General features: G+C 45.4%; 1 long non-coding RNA gene across 4 annotated transcripts in view; it reads left to right on the top strand.

The window, feature by feature from the left end:
- Positions 1 to 21,330, top strand: part of LOC110344740 (uncharacterized) — a 113,788-nt gene that overhangs the window by 79,641 nt on the left and 12,817 nt on the right. Inside the window, exons 2-3 of one of the 4 annotated variants that reach the window (XR_015443059.1) lie at positions 965 to 1,049; positions 2,978 to 21,330. The exon at positions 2,978 to 21,330 is cut by the window's right edge and continues 12,817 nt beyond it. This is a non-coding gene — a long non-coding RNA (uncharacterized LOC110344740). Of the gene's footprint in view, positions 1 to 964 lie in introns of all 4 variants that reach the window. The other 3 variants (XR_015443058.1, XR_015443057.1, XR_015443056.1) reach the window with 3 other exon arrangements.

The following is a 21,330-nucleotide window of genomic DNA, read 5'->3' as shown; positions in this document are numbered from 1 at the left end:
TGTCACCTTCTGGTCCTTCAGTCTCAAAGACTTTGCTGTGTTTATGTCCATGTGCTCTATCCAGCTCTGCTCGTGTCCACATACAGTTGAGCGTGTGATTGTCATGTGGATGTGGAATGGGTTTCAGTGGTGGGGAGGGTTTGAAGGACAGAGGATTGGTGCAGAAGGATGGAAGAAGGACAGAGGGGGGTGCAGAAGAAGGAATCAGAGACAGAGGCTCATGTCAGGTAATGTGGAGGTGGCTGGAGGTCACCCTGCTGCAGGTACTACGATGTTAGTCTCCATACCCACTAAGGAGACTGGACATTCCCTCCCCTTCCTGATACAAGTCTCTGCTCCAACCCCAGCTGGGTCATTTTCTCCCGGAATCCAGATGCTGTTGTCCAGCCACCCAGGGAGAAGCTGCAGCATGAGCTTCCCCAGTGATCTACTATCTTCTCTTTGAGGAGTCCATTAAAGACCCAATTCAGAATAGTTTTTTGCTCTGGAGCTGGTTGGACCCAAGGTTAGCCTGCTGATTCTGGTCCATTGGAACAATTTTTTTTTTTTCATTACTGCTTAGTAATTAACATCTAGGAGCAGATGAGAGAAATTTAGGGAGTATTTGAATCTGAAATCCAGCAGCACAGAGCTGTGAGTGGCATGGCAAGGTTGGGCTGCTGCAATCGATATATTTATTGTCCGAAGCTGACTGTCCAATGAGTGAGCTCCGTTTGTCACTTCAGATGGATAGGGAATCACTCTCTGTTTTTATTATTTCAATTCCTGTCCTTCATGGGGTTGTGGTGAATTAGCTCAGTGCCATTTTCTAAAATATCAAGCATTTTTATACATTAGGTATAGTGAATGGCAAATACTTGATGTAAAGTCTGCAGTTTTACTCCATAACCAGATTGTAAAATATGAACTGAATTAATCATAACTGCGAAGACTAATGGTACGTTTTCTCTTATTTTATCTTTAGTGCCTTTCAGATCATGTTTTAAAACCTTCCACGTCTGGCGTTGGGAACGCAGCCGCGGCTTGGTGGTGGATAGCAAGAGGCAAAGGTCAGACTGGAGGCTGCGCAAATATTGTGTGGTGGATTTATTGTTTTAATTAAGAGTGTGGCAGTTCATCATAAACTGTTTATGGCGTTTCTGCACAGTGCAGCATTTTGAAATCAGCTGTTTTAATGAAAACATAATGTCATATCTGTCAAAGTTCTAAATATTTTGAAAGTGAAATATGGAAACAAGAACTTTAATTCTAGGTTTACTGAGATTAGCTCATTGAATTGCTTTTAAATCCCTTAAGAGGGTCACATCATGGGTACTGCATGGTTTCCTGTAGGTGACTGGGAAAAAAAATTCTAGGAGGTTCTCAAGCTGGTTATTTAATAGTGAAAATACAAGTTGAAGGTTAATGTATTGAAAAACAAAACCATTATGGTTGGTGTTGGGGTTTTAGATTAAAGAGGCAATAATGGGTGTGCAGGGGCCTCTGTGCCCAGTTGTTTGGGGAGGCCTAATTGTGCCGAGAGGGAACCGAAAGCCTCTGAGGGCAGGAGAGAAATGGATCTGCCCTTGTCCCTTTCCAGTTGTGAAGCCTCAACATTGCCATGTTTGCAACTAATTATTTATAATGACCTCAAAGATGATGGCGTTTCATGGACTTTTCAGGCTGAGCAGTTTGCAATCCTAATAATTCTCTCTCATGGTCGCTGGGCATCTATGGAGACGTGTCAGCCATTCTTGGTTACATTTGTTAGGGAGTCGGATAAAATATTTGTCTAATCTGGAAATTGTATTTTTAGCTGTACTCTCATTGGAAACAGAAATTAAGCTTGTCATTAGATGCTGGGCCACAGGAGTTGACTGAACAGGGTAATGTATGTTATATTCTGTGCTATACTTGGTCAAGTTTCATATATATCGTATTCCACATTATTTTATTAACTTTAATATCTGCACTTCCTATTACCAGACATGCCCCTCATTCAAAGCACAGAGGCACAGTCCTCTAATCAGAAGTGACAGGCTATATACTTTCTCTCAGCCATTACTCGGTAGCCTAGAGCAAAGAACTATGTTTCCTTGAAAATGTTTTGAATTGGGTTATTTTTATTGAAGTATTAAAGTAATTCTTCAGATTTTAGGCTATTATTTAAGTACTTTTGGGAGAATACAATAACCTCCGGATTCTATAGGCTTTGTTACTCTAACACTAAGCTGCTAAATGCATCTTTTTAATGCTGGTTATGTAAGTGTCTCGGAATTCAGCTGACCAGAGGAAGCTAAGAGCATTCAGGTAATTATAGAAAATTAGTAGGCTAAATTAGTTTAGGAAAGAACAAAAGTATAATATTAAAACTTCTTGCAAAATATGGGCTCTGCTTGCCAGATTTTCAGTGACAAATTAGCATTTCTAATTATTTTGTCTTTGTGTTTTTGTTATTTGATTGAAATAGCCAATAGCTGGTTAAGAAAGCTACAGTGGGCATTGGTCGACATAGTTGAGAATGGAGCAGTGATTTCAGGAATGATTCTAATCCCGTTCCTAAGGTCACTTACCATAGTGTTGGAGGAGGCAGCAATGAACAAAGCCAGGCTCTAACTCGGAGTATTGGGGAGGAAAACCTACAGTCAGATAGCTTTGTTGTCAGATGTTTTGGAGATCATAGTTTACACCACAAAGAGTGTCTTATAGCCTCATGTCTGGAGCTGGCTCTATTTTATCAACAGAAAGTGATAAAGTGGAGATAAGTCACAAGCACACCTTGTTCCAACTTGCATACAGCACTTTTTGGGGCACAGTCCTGCCCTGGGTGTCCAGTAACAAGTGTGTCACCTGAAACTTGGGAGACTTAAATTGAAACAGTTAGGAAACTGAAACTTAGAAGAATTAAAATTCACTGACATGCCCAGTATGCACCAAGCTACAGTCCTTCTGTGTTGTCTTATTGCAACCTCTTTGCTTTGCTGTCTTCTCTTGCCAGGAGAGGCCCAAAGAGAAGATGCCATCTGTTCATGGCCAAGGATGGAAAGGGCAGAGTTGAGATTGGAACTCAATTTCAGAGCCAAGAGTCTTCCACTCTGCCATGCAATACCTCTCCAAGTGAACCTGAGAAAGGTTCCAACTCATTCTTTTCCTTTCATCAACTTTCAGTTTGTTTGCAACTCATCATTTCTCTTGTGACCCAGAGATGGTAAGGTATCAAGAAGCTTTAGAAAGAATAGTTTCCAATACACAGCTAGGACCCAAATAAGAAAATCAGCATTACACCACAGAAAAATAACTGGACCCTGTGGCGGCCCTCTCGTAGATACATTATAATTCACCTTTGAATGTAGGAAAAGAAACAGGATGAGCCATGTGCTAAGTGCAAATATTCTAGGGACTCCAGCTGTAAAGTATCCTGGGATAGAGTTGGAATTCATTAAAAAATTTCTATCCAATGGTCTAAGTAGATATCTAGTAGATATGAAACAGGCAAGTCTATATCACCAGCAGATATGCTAAAGCAAATGTAAATTTGAAAGGCACTAAAAGCAGAAGTGACTCCAAAGCAATCAGCTGGACATGATAGAACTGGTGGGCCTCACCTTTGGGTGACTGCTCTGGGCACTATAGTTCTAGCCCTGGAACCAAGACCATCCCTGACCCAGCATGCTGAGATGCTGACCAGATAGCTGTGGTTATTATCCGCACCAACCCATATTTCTGCGCTGAGGATGTGCATTTACAAAAACACAGTCTTGGATCTTGAAGGTAAGCTGTTAGACTGACATTGTTGCCCCATTTTAGAGATGAGGAAATAGCTTGAGGAGGCCAGTTAAAATGCAGTTAGTTGTAGACAAAGAGAACAAACATGTAACACAAAGCATTTAGGAAAAATACTTAGAAGGCCCTTTATTATGCATTTTGCTTGGGGATTGTCTTCCTTTTCACTTTGGCCATGCAATTATTGACTCACTGTGGAATGATTTGTTGCTCATGACAGAGGCAGAGATGTTCACCAAACATTTCCTTCTATTCTCCAAAATTGCTTAGATCTCTTAGAAAGGGAAGTGATGTCTTACTCTGTTCAAAGAGATGCTCCCAGGGCCATTGTGTGGCGAACCATGGCTCTTTTTCACTTCCTCTGCCCAGGCAATCACAGAGGCCTTGCAGTGAGATGCAGGAGCTACACGATCGGTACAACCTGGCCATTGGGACCCAGAGAATGTAGGACAGACAGCTGCCCTTGTGAGTTTGGTTTCTTGGGAGCAAGAGAGTAACATTTGCTCTGTCAAACTGCTACAATTTTGCAGTTGTTTGTGACAGCAGAGTAAGCCTAACTTCTCCTGACTCACACACTTCGTTAAACCCTTGCTTTGGCAACTCCTATGCTCTTGCCAGGGTCTAGAAGTAGCAACTCTATTCCCTTCTTCCTCTGCCTTTTTGGCTTCCCATCTTCTTTGGTTTAGCTTGGTGATGACTGACTCTCCATAAAGCCATTTGTGATCTTTGTATTAGAGACACAGTATAAAAATGAATTGTATTGTTTTTGTAGATGTCACTGTTGGCTCCTCCTTGCTGAAATTGACTGTAACAAGTGGTTAGATTTTCCACAGGAGGGTAATTCACATTTATTTGAGCTGCCACCAACTCCTTATTTAGTTTGCATAAACTAGCCAGGACAGGAGAGGAATCTCCCTGGACCCTGTTTATCTTGTAAAAGTGGAGCTTGTTCAGGAGGGTGGATCACTCCTCACATGGACTTCCCTCCATCCCTTTTAGCGATGAATAATCAGTCATCAGGACAGGGGATTAAAAAATAGATTTATTGCTATTTCTAAAAGTCAGAACTAGAGATGAGTAAACACAACAACAGATGTATAAGAACATAAGTAGAAACACTATTTTACAATAACATGTACTGAAACACATTTATGTACTGGAAACTATGAAAAATAGCTCTCTTTAAATGATTTAACATTTGCTCTCTCTTATATATACCGTTGAGTTTCCAGTGGGAGAACAAAGATACTCATAGCTCTCTTGGCTCTCATGAAAACCCTTTTTCAAAATTTTCTGGAATGCTCTATGAAGTGGTTTGTGGTTTAGGAGGAAATAGGGGCTGTGTGCAGTGTACCTGTGTACTGTTCCATCATCCCCTCTTCCCACAGATGGGGGGCGGTCATTCCTGGGGCTCAGGAAACCCCAAGCCAGAGAAAGCAAGGAAGGCATCTGGAGCACTGTCCAGTAATGATGTTCCTTCCTGGAGGAAGAGGGGAGCTGGACTTCTCAACAGGACACCTGCCTTTGTGTCCATGGTTACCCTCCATTCCTGTGGGAACAGGGCTGCAAAGCATCAGTTGGAGAAAAGCCTATTTCACAGCTTTGGTCCTTTTCAAAGCCCTCCTCAGTCAGTCTGTGTTGGGCTGAACCAATAACATGGAAAAAGGTTTGAATTAATGGCACTAGTTCCTCAGTCACACCTAGACATACTTCCTAGCCCTTGAAAGGGGGTGATTTTGGCAGTGTCTTAAAAACCATACTGGTCAGCAGGATTTTGCCTTGGAGTTTTGAGGACCCTAAAAACCAGGGTGGCCTAAAGATGGCAGAGTGAACCTCTAGAGTGACACTGTGGCCCAGCATTTGTGACAGTTCCAGCATCACAGCAGCATAGAAATGAGAAGCCAGCTGACCAGTCCAGGCTGGTCCACACACTGGGAGTGAATGCCTTTTCCTGGAATTGCCCTTTTGGTAATGACCTCGGCTGCTTGTTTTGTGTCTGAATGGGTGTGTAGTCTTCTTTAATCTTGTCCAGCCTAGTGACTGGGGAAAGAGAAGAGAATAGTGAGATTTCGAATGGGGGAAGGACTGAAGACTCAGCTTCCAGATACCTTTGATACATACAAACCTGTCTTTCACCTTCTTTCCTGGGCATGGCTTGGATACTGAAGGTCTGGGTTTTACAACCTTTTCCTCCAATCTTTTTTGCAATTAGCCAAAGTTTAGTAATCTGAGTAGAACTCACGTATGATCAGAAAATTGCCCTCAGTAAAATAAGGGCAAAATTTTCAGGATTTGGAAGGGAGAAGTAGAATGTGTGGTTTGTAGTTTTGGTTTTGTGTATACCACGTGTGTACAAACACTTGTGTATGTGTGCATGTGTGTGTACGCAGGCCTACAAGTGTCTGAGTATAATGGCCTGATTTGGAAATCTGTCACAGAAAAATACGATCACATAGGTGTGCACTTGTTTTTGCAGATGTTGAATCTCTGCTTCCAGGATTACTGAGCTGGCTCTATCTTTTTCTCTTTGCATTGGCTTTGAGCAACCTCCATACTAATGCAATATTAAGGACCGCATAATTAGCCACCTTAATAAATTTTTCCAAGATGAATAGGCAATGTTTGGCTTTCTTCAGAAGAAAACATTCCCCTAATAGCATTCTGTGGGAAGCTTTGGAGAGAACAATGAACAGAAATATAACAGAAATATATTAAGATATATGTGCATATATTGGACATTAGCACCATACACTAAGCATATTGGGAATTTGCTTCAAAATATTTCAAACATTGTTGACCTTTGTTATATAATCCTGGGCTCCGGGAAACATATTTGCATAGACTTAGCAATATATTGTAAATAACTACATAGGACAGTGTATATTTTTCCTTAAGATGCAGTATTATAAGCAAGACATTAAATTATGCCTATCAGACAAAGCAGCCAGATCTCCACATTTTTTTATAGCACATTCTATTGGGAAGACATCCCTGCTTCTAAAAAGCACATGCATTAACTGCCTGATTCATGTGGTGACATGTGGCATATCCAAATGTGTTATGGATCTCTCAGGAATAAAAACAACATAGCAAAACCGTCACCTTGGGATGTTCATTGAGTGAATATTTTACAGACACACTCCTTTTATATTTATATAATAATTTAGTGTTATGACAATTTTTTTAGCAGAGTTGGCAGTTTTTCTTTTTTATAATGGTATTATATTTGTGAGCCTATTAAGTGCATATGGGATAAACTACAGAAAAAAGTATTTTTCATAATTCCTCAGGGTGCTTGTAGCAAAAAAAAAAAGAAAACCAACAAACATATTGGTTTAGAAAAATGTTAATAAAAGGTCAAGCAGAACTTTCCAATGCTTAGCCTGGCAGCAGTGGCAATTTGCAGGCCTCTTTTGAATTGTATATGGAGGTGATGTGGGGATTTACAGAGCTGCTGGGGGGAACATAGCACCTCATGTCCATTCCAGAAGGGAGACTGACCTCAGTGGCAGGGGTGTGAGGTTTATTTATTTATTTTTTCCTGTCCTAGGAATTAAACCCAGAGCCTTTGTGGCTTGTGAGTTTTTAACAAAGAATCAAAACAGCATGCTGCTACCGCCTCCATCCTCATCCCCTTAACAATGAGCCCAAGTGGTCTCCAGTCTGGCCTGGGTCCCCCAGAGCCTGCCACGCTGGGCCTGCTGGCACTGGGGTTGTTTGTGGGCACTTTGCCACAGTGCATCTTTCCAGGAGCTGGGGGAGTAGATGGTGAGGACTTGGGATACTTCTCCCTTCTGCCCTCCCCTGAGGCAGGAAAGCACAGCCACCTCTCCTGCACACCACAGGGGACAAGACAGGAGCATATGGAGGAGGGGCAGTGCCCACCTGCAGAGGAGGCAGAGCCTGGGCTGGACTGGGCTGTCCGTGGAGATCCCCCAACCTGCCCTTGCCCTCTTCCTATTTCTCTTGCCCCTGGGAGGGTAAGTGGCAAAGGGAGAAATTCTGTATTTCCTAATCTCTTTTTTTCTCTTTTTCCTTTCAAAGAACTTATAAGAATGCAGAAATAGAGTGTGGCTATTTGGGGATTTTTATTTAGCAGCTGCCTGCATCTTAGCATGTTTCAGGCAAACCCATACACTGTGATTCCGACTGGCCCCAAATTAAACTTCCTCAAAATAGAAGTGCTCTCTGGGAAGAAATGGACAGAGAACAACTGTCTTGGAATGGATCCAACCTGGCTCCCAAGGGGCGGAAGCCCAGACACCCAAGTGTGTGGAACAGCAGGACACACCCTGCAACTGCCCAACGGCCCTTGGAGCGTGTGGAGAACAGTCACAGAACCACGGGAAATCCGTCTGTCACTGTCGCTGGACCTGATTGTTCTGTGAGTCTCCACTGCGTTGTCAGCTTGGCATGTCATCCATCTTTTCACAAATGGCAACGCGGGGTCACTGGAACCCAGGTCTGGCCCTTGCCCGTGGGAAGGTAAGGGCTGGCAGGTGGCAGTGATGGAGGCTGGTGAGGAGTCTCCAGGCTGGGCCAGAAGCCTAGAGAGGTGTCTGCCTCCAGCCCTGACGCTCGCTCTGGTGCTTCTTTTCCTTGAGCCATGCTCTGAGCTAGGGCCAGGCGCTCAAAGGCCACCAAGCACACTGCCCGCACTCTTGTGGGTCAGAGACTAATCCAGCCAACGCCCCAGTGAATATTTAATGACAGCAGTGATCAGTGCAAGGGGGACAGCGTGCTCGGGGCCACAGCGAATGAAACAGCCAGATTGTGCCTTGCATGGTCTGAGTCTGCCTTGATTTAATATTTTGATAATTTTACTCATTATGAGTTTTAAAACATGCATTCATTTTGATCTTTAAAAGATTGTATTCACCTTGATTGTTGAGTTTCTTTGGGAGCAGTGTGAAAGTCTACCCTAGACCTTCAGGATAATTAACTTATTACTCCGAGCCCAAAACGCTCCTTTACTGCTACCTGCAGCTTCCTGCAAAGCAGCTCCATGTCTGTCTCCTGTGCCTCTGGCTGGGTTTCCAGAGGCCAGAGCACACAAGCAGGGCTCAGGCTCAGCTTTGCAGGAGGGACTCGGGGATAGTCCCAGGCCTGCACTCCTCACGGCGTTCCCAGGGTGGAAGAAGCTCCAGCTCTGCAGTTCTCATGTCCCTCTCTGAGGAGACACTCAGAAGGTTCAGCCTTCTCCCCTAGGCCATCAGGCATAGGCTGGGTCAGGAGGTGCTACATGCTGATCCCTCTGGGGGCACCCTTGAATGTGAAGCTTCACTCGGTAAAGGGCATGTTCTACACTGTGGAAGTTTAAGCCCTGCTCCCAGAGGATTGATTCACTGCCTGCCCAGCCACGTGACCCTCTGCTCAGCTCCCCAGGGCTCTGTGGGGGCCACATGGTGCAGGGATTTTATTCCACACTGGCCACTTCCAGTATAGTATTTTCTTGCTGTCTTTTTTCTTAGTTCTCCAGACTTCCTGGAGCTTCCTCTGTCTTTTGGTTTGGATGATCTCCTCAGCCCTGAGCAGGCTGGCAGTGGGCCAGGCTCTCAGGAAACAGCTGCCCATTCCAACTGTGTGGTTCTTTCTGGGTCCCTTAAATGACTAGCCTGAGGGGAAGCAGCACCCTTGGTTGAAAATGTGTCATCTCCACTGGGGGGTGGTGACATGTGCCTGTAATCCTAGCACTCTGGGAGGCCGAGGCAGGGGGATTGCAAGTTTAAATGCAACCTGGCCAACTGATCAAGACCCTGTCTCAAACTGAAAAATTAAAAAAGGCCTGGACACGTGGCCCTTGAAGACCTTGGGCTCCATTCTAGTACAACAACAAAAAAAGTGTCTCTTTTTGGGGAGACTGAGTGCAGTGAAGGTGACTGAGGGGTACCTTTGACAGGGACAGCCAGCCCCACAACATGCCAGTGGGGTGTAGGAGGCAGCCGTGATCTGGGGAAGCTCTGGCTCCTACACAGGGTGTCACCTCTGTTTCCTCTTCACAACCCACTCAGGGGCTTTCCCTAGTGACGGGCGCGGTGACACGGACAGTCCCTAGAGTGTCAGCCTGGTGGGAGAAAGAGGGTCATTGTGGGGGATCCCTTCCTTCCTGCTATGTCCCACACTGACTGTGGGGTTGGCGTGGCAGAGCATGTGTTAGGAATCTAATGGGGGAATCCCAAAGTGAGTAGCTTGTGTCTGTGTTGGTTAGGAACGGTCCTCTGCCTCCTAACTATTTTGCCTCCATCCCTTGCCGAAGACCACGTCCATGCCCAGAGGTGGCGGTGATGTCGACCCCTGATGAAATGCTCCTCTCCAGGGTGCAGGACGTCTCATGGTGTCTGACAGGCCAAATTTTCCTGCACACGGAGATCACTCTGTGTAGACCCTTAAACTGGGGGCCGTCTGCCCTCGTCCTCATAGCCATGAGCTGTCTTACTGCCACCCCACAGTGGCCGCTCCTTGGCTCAGCAGAGCTGCTGACACCAGTGCACTCAGAGGATGTCACTCACCTCGGGGTTCCAGAGCCCCAAGAGGAGGGGCAGGAGGCCCAGGGTGAAGGTGCAGTCTCATGCGGCCAAGGCAGTAGGCTTCTGGTCCCTCCCCTGTTCTTGCCAGCAGCAAACTCTGCCTTCCTTGAACATGGCATCATGGTGCCTCTAGCCCCCGGCTCCTGGGACCCTCTGTGCTCAATATTTCATTAGAGCCTGGGTGATTAGCACCCTCTTCCCTATGGGGCAACAGAGACCTGGTTTGGTCCAGTGTCACCTGACTGTGAGCTGGTAGCAAAGACTTCACTTCAAGCCTACTGGTAACGATGCTGCAGGCTGTCTCAGGGTGGTGTCATTTCTTCCTACTGTATCCTCCTTGGCAGCAGTTGGGGAGTGTTTCCTGGCAGGTAGAAGCTATCCAGGCTCTGGGCATGTCCTTCTTCTCTCCCATAGCTGATTCTCGGTGTGGCCTTAGTGATAGGATCTCAGCTTTACCCAGAAATGCGTTACTTCTGCGTGGCCACTACATTGTGTCCACACATCCTTCCCTCCCCTGTTCCTTGCTGTACGTAACAGACACTTGCTATGTGCCTATGCTGTGCTAAGCATCACACTCAGTGCCAGGGTGAAGCAAAGGAGTTCAAGTCCAGAGGAGCAGTGCTCACAGATGTGCATCCTCACTGCTTTCTTTAGACAAGCTGCCTTGCCGGAGTGGTCACACCAGAAGAGCCACTTGCCTTGATGCTGTGGCTGTCTTGGGTTTGTGATGCTGCCTCTGGACTGGGCCATGAATACCTCGGGGACCTCAGAGATTGCTGCTACTAAGATATCCTTGGTCAGCTTTGGATGTCACTTCCAGTGGCCCTATGGTTTTGAAGGTAGCATAGTGCCCGGCGTCCTCATTGGGGGATTTCCTTCTCTGATCACATACATTACTCGGGACAGATAGATGCTGAGAGGACCGCGGTCTGCAGTCCCTGCTACCTGTGTCACACAGGTGCCTCCTTCTCTGGTGCCTTTGGGTCTGCTCAGCGGGGGGTGGCCCTGGTCATTAGCACACTGGATGGGCTCCCAACTGGTCTTGTTCCACTGTCCTGAGCACATGGTCCTCTACGTACACACAGAGCAGCCAGATCCTGATTTGGGTGAGGATGACAGAAGTCTCAAACTCATCCCTGACATGTTTTCACAGTGGTGTGGACTCCAGGGTCTCAGCCCCTGGAAGCCGCGGGACGCACCTTAGACTGCACCCCAGGGTCTGGCTCTATTCCTCTGTCCTCCAGTGACCCATAGGGTCCTTATGAGTACAAAGAAGCAGCTTCCTCAAGAGAGGTGACAGGGATAGGGCAGGCACAGGTCTCTTCATAAACAGGACCCAGTGCATGAGTAAATGAGGATATGGAGCTGGAAAAGGCAAATGATTAAACATTATTTAGTAGGAAAAACATAGTTTTCTTCTTCTCCATATAAAGAATTGGAATCCAAGAGCAACAAGCCTCGGAAATCTGCGAGTCATTTCCTAATCCTGAACAGAATGTATTTGATTACACGTATTTTATGCTCCCTTCTATAACTGGGGGAGTGGACACAGGAACATCTGGGGTCCATTTTCCAGAGACAAATGTGACTTCTGTGAGTGCACATGTGGCCATGTGAGGACGATCATCACTAAGCAGAATGTTCTCCTTTTGGCTGCTAACTCTCCATGTTTTGGGGGTTTGGGAGGCACGAGGGAGGACACAGCACATGGCCAGCCCCTCAGGAATGTCCAGATCTACTGATAGTTGTCTGGACATCCCTGCTGCCCAGGGCTCAAGGAGAAAAGCATCAAGATTCTGCCTCATGGTGTACTCGTAGTGCTGACTACATCAGCCAGTGTGCACAGCCAGCGCTGCCAGGTTTCCTCGAACCTGGACCCTCAGGTCCAGGCCCAGCGCATGCGGTGACCTCTCCACTGCTCTCCTTGTCCACTGTACTCTGTTCTCAACCTCGAGCTACTGGCATGCTGGGACGGTGACATCAGAGCACTTCATTCCCCTGCACAAAATCCTCTGATGGCTCCCATCATGCTCAGAAGAAAATCCATCCCCTCCCTGGTGGCCCAGGAGGTGTCCACTCCTTCCCCACATCTTTGCTTTGTCCCTGCCTCCCACCACACCACACCTTTGCTCTGTCCCTTCCAGCAGCACAGGTATCCTTGGCGTTTCTCACACACACTCAGCTCATTCTCTCCTTGGACCTTCACCCTATTCCTGCTCCTTACAGGTCACCTCCCCTCACTCAGGTTCCTCAGTGTCACCTCCTCAAGGTGACCTTCCCTGAATGTCTCCTAGGAGAGCTCCCTTCTCCAACCCTACTTTGCAGCAGGCCTCAGAACAGCACCCGATCGCTGCTTCTTACTTTTCTTCCCTGTCTCCCTAACCTTGGAGGCACTCATGAGGATGGGCTTTGTCCAGTTCACAGCGCTCGCCAGGCTTCTAGAATGTTCCTTGCTCCGAGAGGGTCTGATGGATGAAGAAGGAACAGCAAATACGACCCCGCTCTGCTGGTGGTGGCAGACTCAGTAGGATGCTTCGAAAACACCACTAAGAGCTATTTTTCTCATTAACCATTAATAGGAAATTGTTAAAAGTTAAAAAAATACCAATCAGGAAAAAAAAATTAGAAATGACTTGTAATTTCATCTGCAATTATTCTTATTTGGAGGAATATCTTACAGTCCTTTTTTTTCTGTGTGCATGGAAAGGTTACACTGCTTGTAACTTGCTTTTTGTTACAAAGTGATATGTTATAAAAATCTTTAACTGTTATCAAGTACATTTTAACAACATGTCTATTTATCCATCACATATATATGCATACATATTCTTAGCTTGTTGAACATTTCATTTGTTTTCCATAGCAATGAACAGCCACCCAGCTGAATCTTTACATGCATCTGAGATTGATTCATTTGGAAGTGGAATCTTTGGATCGTTCATTTTTAAGGATTTTTGATAAGATTTCCAAATTATCCTTGATATAGGTTACTCAATTTGCCCTGTCATCAGTGGTGTCGAAAGGGTTCATTTCCTCATTCTGTGCAACATTCTGTGTCATTGTTTTTGTCTTTAGCGATAGAGTGACACACGTGATCTCTCATTTGTTTTTAAATTTGCATATCTTTTGATGTAAAAATTTTTTTTTTTTGGTATGGGGATTGAACTTGGGACCTTGCGCTTGCAAGGCAGGCACTGGAACCACTGAACTAATTCCTTGGCCCTAATTTGCATATCTTTTGATTACTAATAAAGTTGAGCATATTTCATGAGTATTTATCACTTGTATTTATTCTTTTGTGAATTGCTGTTCATGACTTCATGCCATTTTTTTCTCTTACTGAAATATTTGTCTCTTATTTGTAAGAAAGCTTGATACAGTAGGGGCATTAATCTTCTTTTAGTTATGTGTGGAAAATATTTTTTTCCTGCTTTTGGTTTGCTTTTCAATTTTAAAACTATATTTTTCACATATGAATCTTCTAATTTGTACAACTCAAATCTAGCTATCTTTTATTTCCAGTTTCTGCCTTTGGAATTGGCATAGAAAGAGCTTCCTTATTAAAAGTGATGCAAATAATATCATTACATTTCACTTAAATTTAAAAATTTTAAATCCTATCAATTTAAAAATAAGTGATATGAGGTAGTGTACTAATTTTACTTGTTTTTCGGATGAATGGCAGATTACACCTATATCTTTTTTGATTGGTTTCTTTTATCTGCTATTTTAATGCCTTTGCATTAAAATATAGATGTCTATTTGGGCCTATTCTTGCACTATTTTGTAACTCACTATTTTAATTATTATTGCTTTCTTTGATATATTTTAAAGTCTGGTTGAGCAAATTTCCATCTCTTCTTTTTTCTTCCCTTTCTTTTTAAAGCAAAAATATTTCTTGGAATTTATTACTTATATTTATAAAATAAAATTTGTTTAAGAGTTGGAAAGATCAGTGAGGGAGGGGGTAAGGGGTAAAACAGAAGACTTAAGATGTGTTATGTATGTGTACCAATTCCCCATGATAAATGTAATGATTATGAACTGCGAACATGTACTAATAAAAAAATAAATAAAAGGAAATTTGGAATCAATGTAACAAAGTATCTAAAAGGTCTTGATGGAATTTTGATTGGAATTGCACTTAAGTTGAAAGATTGGATACATGGGAATTGATATGTTGACAATACAGAATCTTCCTGTCCAGTTGCCAGTAGCCTGTCATTATTCATTTGAGCACTATTTTCAGTTCTTCCATCAGTTCTTGTAATAGTGTTCATGTACATATTATACATCTAAATAACAATGTTATTGAGCCATGACTATGCTGATTCTCCTTCATTTAGTAATTCCATTTAGTGATATTTTAAACAATGTGAACAAAAGTTTATTCATAAGATTTTTTTCTTTTTGTACTGGGCATCGAACTCAGGTCCTTGCGCTTGTGCAGCTGATGGCGAAACCACTGAGTTAAATCCCTGGCCCCTTATTCATAAGATTTTTTGGTAAAGTTTGATCTACCATGATGCATTCATTAGAAACACTCAAAATGAAGAAAAACTTTGCGGGATGATTAACTATCTTTTGATCATAGTCCCAAATTGAAATATTATGCAGCCCTTAAAAAGATGCTGATGAGATATTTATGGAAATTACCTTTCTTGAGATGCTACATGCAAAGATCAGGGCTTGACACTTTCAACAGCTTTGTTTCCTGTGTGTAGAGCCCGTGAGAGGGTGCCTAGACCCATTAGAGAATGCACGGGGAGTCAGACTGGGGAAAAATGTACTGAAATGTTACGAGTGGTTATCTTTGGGACGGAGGTGATTATGGATGATAGTTATTTTTAATTTGAGTTTTTTGTACTTTTAAATTTTTCTGCAATTTACAGGCATCGATGTCCTAACTGGAGCCTGGTAGCATTTCGGGGTGGGTGTGGGGTTGGGGGCAGATGAATCTGCAGCCCCTGGGTGGGTAAGACGGAGTCAGGCGGCGCCGGCCGGTGCAGTCCCGCGCGGGGCCGGAGGGTGGCAGTGTCCGCTCGCAGACCCGCCGCGCGCAGCCCGCTGACCTTTGTCAGCATCCGCAGCCTGTCGTTTATCACTGATCACAAGAGTGGAATGAACATATTTACTTGTGTTTTGCTTTCCACTTATAATATCTAGTGGCATGGGAGGGAAATGAAAACAATTGTTCATAGGGGAAATTTATGAGCTTCATCTGGCTGCGTGATTTCCGCAGTTGCCCCGACGCTGCCCAGGGACTCCGATTGCTCCTTGCATCTTCCGGTGAGGAAGAAGGCGCTTTCCATCTGCCGGGAGCAGCGGCTCTCAGACGCTGATCGTGCTGGGCTTCGGTGTGGCAGTAACCTTGGGGCCGCAGATTTTCCAGGTCCCTTTTCTTCCTCTTGAATTTGAGAGGCTCCCAAAGCCACCTCCAGGAGTCTGGGCCGGGCTGTGCTGAGTGACAATCCTGCCCTCAGTCACCAGGGTGGGGGCCCGGCTCTGGGGACCCTCTTGACCTTGAGGGAGCCCTCACCAAGGTCACGCTATGGCCAGTGTGAGTGGGGGGAGCGAGTTCCTAATGCTGAGACCCCAGCTGCTTCCTGTGCCTGTTGTCTCCCAGCCCAGGAAGGGGAAACCAGGGGCCGAGGACTTCTTAGGAGACCCTGCTTTGTGGGAGAGGCAGGAAATGAGGGAGGCTTCTGTCCCTGTCCGGCCTGCCTGAGAGCAGGGCCCCTGTCTGAGGCCTGATGATGCGGGAGGGGTTGCCTTGACAGAGGAGAGGATGGAAACCCTGTTGTGTCTTCAGATCCCTTGGGCCTCAGGCTCCCAGAACTTGTTCTCGGGGACCGGATCCAGGTCTGCCTGAAGCCCAGCCCTAGGCAAGAACTTCCTCCAGGAACCAGAGTGGTTCAGTTCCCTGCTGAACAGCCCCCCTTGCAAGCTGGAAGTTGTGTTATGCTGAGGCTGGGCGGAGGGGGTGCCAGGGGCTTGTGCCCTGAGTGGAGTCGTGGAAGGGGCCACCTGAAAGGAGGGACAGCCGGACTTCTCCACAGGTGCACCTGACACCAGAAGATGGGTAAAATGGGATGCTAACAACACCACAGGCCGTGCAACATGGACACATTGCCCATGTGGAGACCTCACAGCTCTTGGTGCACATCAGTGTGTGTGCTTGTGTTGTGGGGAGTGGCTGTTATCTCCATGGAGAAGAGCTGTGTTCTGTCTTCTCCCTCTTCCCCTCCCTTCCCTCCCTGTGCCTCTCCTTCCCCCTTCCTTCCCTCCCTTCTCGTTCTTTGTCTCCCTCCCTCATCCTTTCTTCCTTCTTTCCTTCTCTCCCACTTCCTTCTCCTCCCTCTCTCTTTTTCTTCTTTCTCCTTTTTCTTTTTCTGCTTCCTTTCCTTCCATTCTTGGCTGGAGGAGTCTTTCCGAAAGTGGGTCTTTATGCTCCTGCCATTCCATGAAGACAGTGGCCGGGGGCCCTCTGCAGCCTCTCCTGGCTGCAACTGTCCCACTGTCCCTGCCTGCAGGGAGGGGACTCCACATGGTGAGAAGGTTGGGCACTCTGTGGAGGAAGTGACCCCTTCTGTGCTGCATTTCCCAGGCAGATAGGAGAGTCTTTGGTGCCACCTGGCCTGCAGGTGGGTGTCAGCTGAGACCCTGCTTGGCAGCTGTGCCCCCAGCACCCACGTGTAGGACTGAGCTTCCTGGGGGCCACCTCAGTCTCACAAAGGGACTGGGTCTCAGTTTAGCCAGAGCTGTTTTTTTCCCTGCAAGGTTTCCTCCCCCAGAAACCTGACCAGGTAAACTGATTCTGTCTGGCTTTGAGTGACTATATAAAGACTCCATGGTACCTGGGGCAGGGGTCCCTGCTTTATCTTTGCTGGAGACAGTGGTGTGGTTCTGCAGTGTCTCTGGCCCACAGGACCCTCCCTCGGCTCATTATAATCCAGTGTATTTCCCCAGCAGCCTTAATAAAATTACTCAAAATTGCACAGTTTTATTGCATACCGCCGAATTTCAAGACAAACAAATGCCCAGATAACGAACAATTATTTATGACAAATTATTACCTTTACATATAAGATTAGTGGCTTCTATTAGGCTTAGAAAAGGTGACAACCCCTCCCTGAAGCATGTGTGTGCAGTTTAACAAGTGGCAGCTGAGGGTGGCTCTGGAGGGGCTGCCACTGGCTGCCGAGGGTGTCTGGGGACTGGGCATCCACGCTTCCTTCCAGGATGGCCATGTTCCTATCACAGCTCAGAGCGGGGGCTTCCGGTTTTCTTCCTCTCCTTTGGATATAAACAGACGAAAGCACTCAAGAATGCGAAATGTTTCACTAATTGCATTTGTATTTAAGTTTCAAAATTCTTGTTTTGTTTGAAACTGAACTTAACTTTTAAAATTATTTATGGACTCAATAACATATGTTTGGGTTATTGAACCCCTTTTCTATGGCTCTTCTCGTGAACAGAATCTTCTCCTAGCTAATTATAACATACAGTATTTTCCCAGCAGTCTTACAATCAAATTATTCAAAATTGCATTTCTTTATTGCATATTGCTAAAACCCAAGACAAGCAAACATCAAGATAATAAACAATTATTTATTGCAAATTATTACCTAATATATAAGATTAACAGCTTGTAACTATTAAGATTAATACACGTGGTAAACTGTATTTATTATACTTATTTTGTAGCAAATATCTTTGTATAAAACATATGTTTATGTATTGCAATTAATGAGAAAAAGTGTAAGATTAACAATTTATGCTGGGTTTTGTTTTTAGATTTATGCACACTGTAAAACTTATTTATTGCACTTATTAAAAGTATTTAATGATGGACTTTTAGATGCTATATTTTTAATGTGCGAATATAAACTAAAGGAGTATTAAATTACAAAATGGAAAATTATCACTGAAGTCAAAGAATCTAACTATTTTCTGCTATAAATCTGCTTTAAAAAGATTATCACTGAAATTACCAAATCTTTAAATAGTGGCCTTTATAGTACATAATGAGTTTCAGTAAGTTATCCTTTGGAAGGCTTTTTTCACCATTAAAACTACACTCAACATCCTGCTCTTAAAGATAAATGTAGCTGAAGCGTTAACACTGCATCATTCCATTTTATGCCGAGACCTGAAGAAGAACATCGGAGAGAAGAGGAAGGGAGTTGGAGAGTCCCAGGAAAGGGGAGGCAGGACCGGCGGGAGGCAAGGCAGACCCCAGGGCTGGTGGTAACTCAGCCGAGACGACATGTGACTCTCAGGGCTTGAGGACAACCTGAGCTTTGCCACCCTGTTGGCCTTCTAAGGTGGGGAGACAAGCAAGGGTCACAGAATGAGAAAATGCTCGAAGGTGGTGCTGCTCCGGCCAGTACACTAGAAATAAAACTCCAAGAGTCACTAGTCTTGGGCATTTCCTGCCTCTCCTGGGATTTAGAGCCCGCAGAAGCTATGCCCGGCTGTGAGGGGTGTTCCAGTAGAGGAACCAAGAAACCCTTGGGAAAGGCTGCCCAACATCTGGGAACCCGCTTCCACTCGGACCGTAAGAACTGACAATGAAAGTGAATCATTCCTGGGTTTCCTATGGCAAAGTCTCCACAGCCAAGGGCTGGTGTGTGGCTGAGAAGCTGGGCCTCACTGCTGTGGAGCGCTGTGCTCCTGTGTGCCTGTGGCCAGCGGCCCAAACCCGACGTCCTGCAAAGGGCATTTTCTTTACCAGCTGAGCCCTGAGTCCTGAGTCTGAGGTCTCACTTGCCCAGGGGACCCTGAGGAAGCTGAGGATCAGGTTAGAGCACCCTTTCCAGGATGGACAGCATTGCGCCAGCACTGAGGTCATTGTGCAGCTGCCCGGGGACCACAGCTTGTCCTGGGCCCTCTGATCGCCAGGCAACGATCTGCAGGGCTGGCTCCTTCAGAGTCGTGGCAGGGACAGGGCCAGTGGAGAGGGGAGGGGATTGTAGGGGCGGTGGTCAGCTTTCATCTTCTCAGTGGCTTCCTGCGACTCTAAACCCTCTTCAGGAAAAGGACTCCAGAGGCCAAGAAGGAAAGGTGAAAGGGGAGGAAGTGGAGAGAAAAGAGGAAGAAAGAGACTTCCACATTTCAAAGCACACACATCTCTGATTGCGGAGACCCCACGAAGGCAGGCAGCTTACCCGGAAGACAAGCTGGCTCAGCAGCTTGGATCATTTTATTTCACATGCTGAAGGCTTTCACGTCCCTGCAAATAATTATTTTATTTGTAAGTGCAGGACGCATGCAAACATTCCTTGTAAAATGTGGATGAGCCACAAAACTTACTTTGTGTCTGGAGGTGCTGTGGGTGCTCCTGTCCTGGAGTACACAGGTCACCTTCCCCAAGAGGCCACGGGGAGGTGGGCGCAGGATGTGGAGTCTGCCTCCTCCGAAGGCTTCATGCAGCCTGGGTTGGCAGGAGGACAGCAGGCAGGCTGGTAGGTGTCCTCTGTTGTCCCCACACCCCCTGCACAGAACCAGCTCTGTCTGTCCTCACAGATATTCATGTGTTAACCCACTTACTAATTTCCTCACTTGATAATGAATTAACTCATTTGTTCATTCATGAATTAGCCAGTTACTTAAGTCATTCATTCATCCATCCATCCATCCATCCATCCATCCATCCATCCATCCATCCATCCACTGTGGGTTCATTCAGTAGTTGTTTATGGTTGTCTCCTGGGGAAAAAAAAATCTCCAACTGCTGTCCCAGCTCAGTTTTTCTGTTTTGTCTTCTAATTGACAAATAAAAATTGTCTTTATTTATGATATACAATATGATGTCTTGCATGTAAACACTGTGAATGGCTACATCAAGCTAAAACAGTTTTCTTTTGGTATGGTACCGTGGATTGAACCCAAGGCCTTCGTCTTGAGCTACACTCCCCAGCCCTCTTTATTTTGAAACAGAGTCTCTCTGAGTTTCTAAGTTACCCAGGCTCAGCTCAAATAAATGATGTTCCTGCCTCAGCCTCCCAGAGTGCTGAGATTATGGGTGTGTGGCACCCTGTCCAGTTTGCATCAAGCTAATTACCATATGCATTACCTCCCATATCTACTGTTTCAGTGTGGTGAGAAAACTTTAAATCTACTCTTTTACTAATTTTTAAGCACACAGTGTATTGTTATCAACCATGGTCATCATGATATAAATGGATATCTTGAACAATGGATCTCAAGTTTTGTATCCTGTGGCCACCATTTTCCTAATTTGCCCATCCTCCAGCATCTGGCAAATCACGACTTTACTCTCTGGTCCTTTGACTTTCACTTTTTTGGATCCCGCATGTAAATAAGATTATGAGAATTTGTCACTCTGTGTCTGGTTTCTTTCGCTTAGTGTAATGTCCCTCAGGTTCATGAAAGGTGCTATTGCAAATGATACGGTTTTTAGCTCTTTATGGCTGCATAGTATTCCATGGTGTGCATTGCCACACTTTCTTTATCCATGTATCTGTTGAGAGACACTTGGGTTGCTTCCACATCTTGGCTCTTGTGAATCATCCATCCTAGTTTTTAAGGCTGAGAGATGGGATGGTTCTACCTAGGTCAGGGATCTGAACAGGCGGCCACACGATGCCCCCCTCCACTACTGGAGACTGATTCCTGCTGTAGATTTGGGTCGGGGCCTGTGAGCTGGCATCTTTCAGGTGGCCTGACCCTCGGTGTGGGGGTCGCACCCTGGGAATCTCTGCTGCGGAGGGGTTGATGGCTGGAAACTTCCTCTCCCATGGGAGGCTGAGGGCCAGGCCTTGTTTTTCCAGGGAGTTCAAGGAATTGAGAGTTGATCAGATTAGAGCATTCGACCTCCTATTAAGAAAAGATGCTCGTGTTACCAGCAAAGTGACCTTATGCTAACTCGCCAAATTGGTTGGCGTTTGTAACTTGGATGATATCTGGTTAGAGGCAGGCAGTAGCCCAGTGGTTGCTGACTGGACTAACTGGAGACAGTTTCCAGGAGGATCAAGTTCTCTTTTCTTTTCTTTTTTTTCCTTGCATTTTTTTCTCC

This window comes from Heterocephalus glaber, unplaced genomic scaffold (assembly GCF_053883595.1).
Source record: "Heterocephalus glaber isolate CG9 unplaced genomic scaffold, H.glaber_assembly_v1.0 deba00001561, whole genome shotgun sequence".
Taxonomy (NCBI): Eukaryota; Metazoa; Chordata; class Mammalia; order Rodentia; family Bathyergidae; genus Heterocephalus; species Heterocephalus glaber.
Note: the sequence above shows the minus strand (reverse complement) of the source record. Positions and strands in the feature narration are given on the sequence as shown.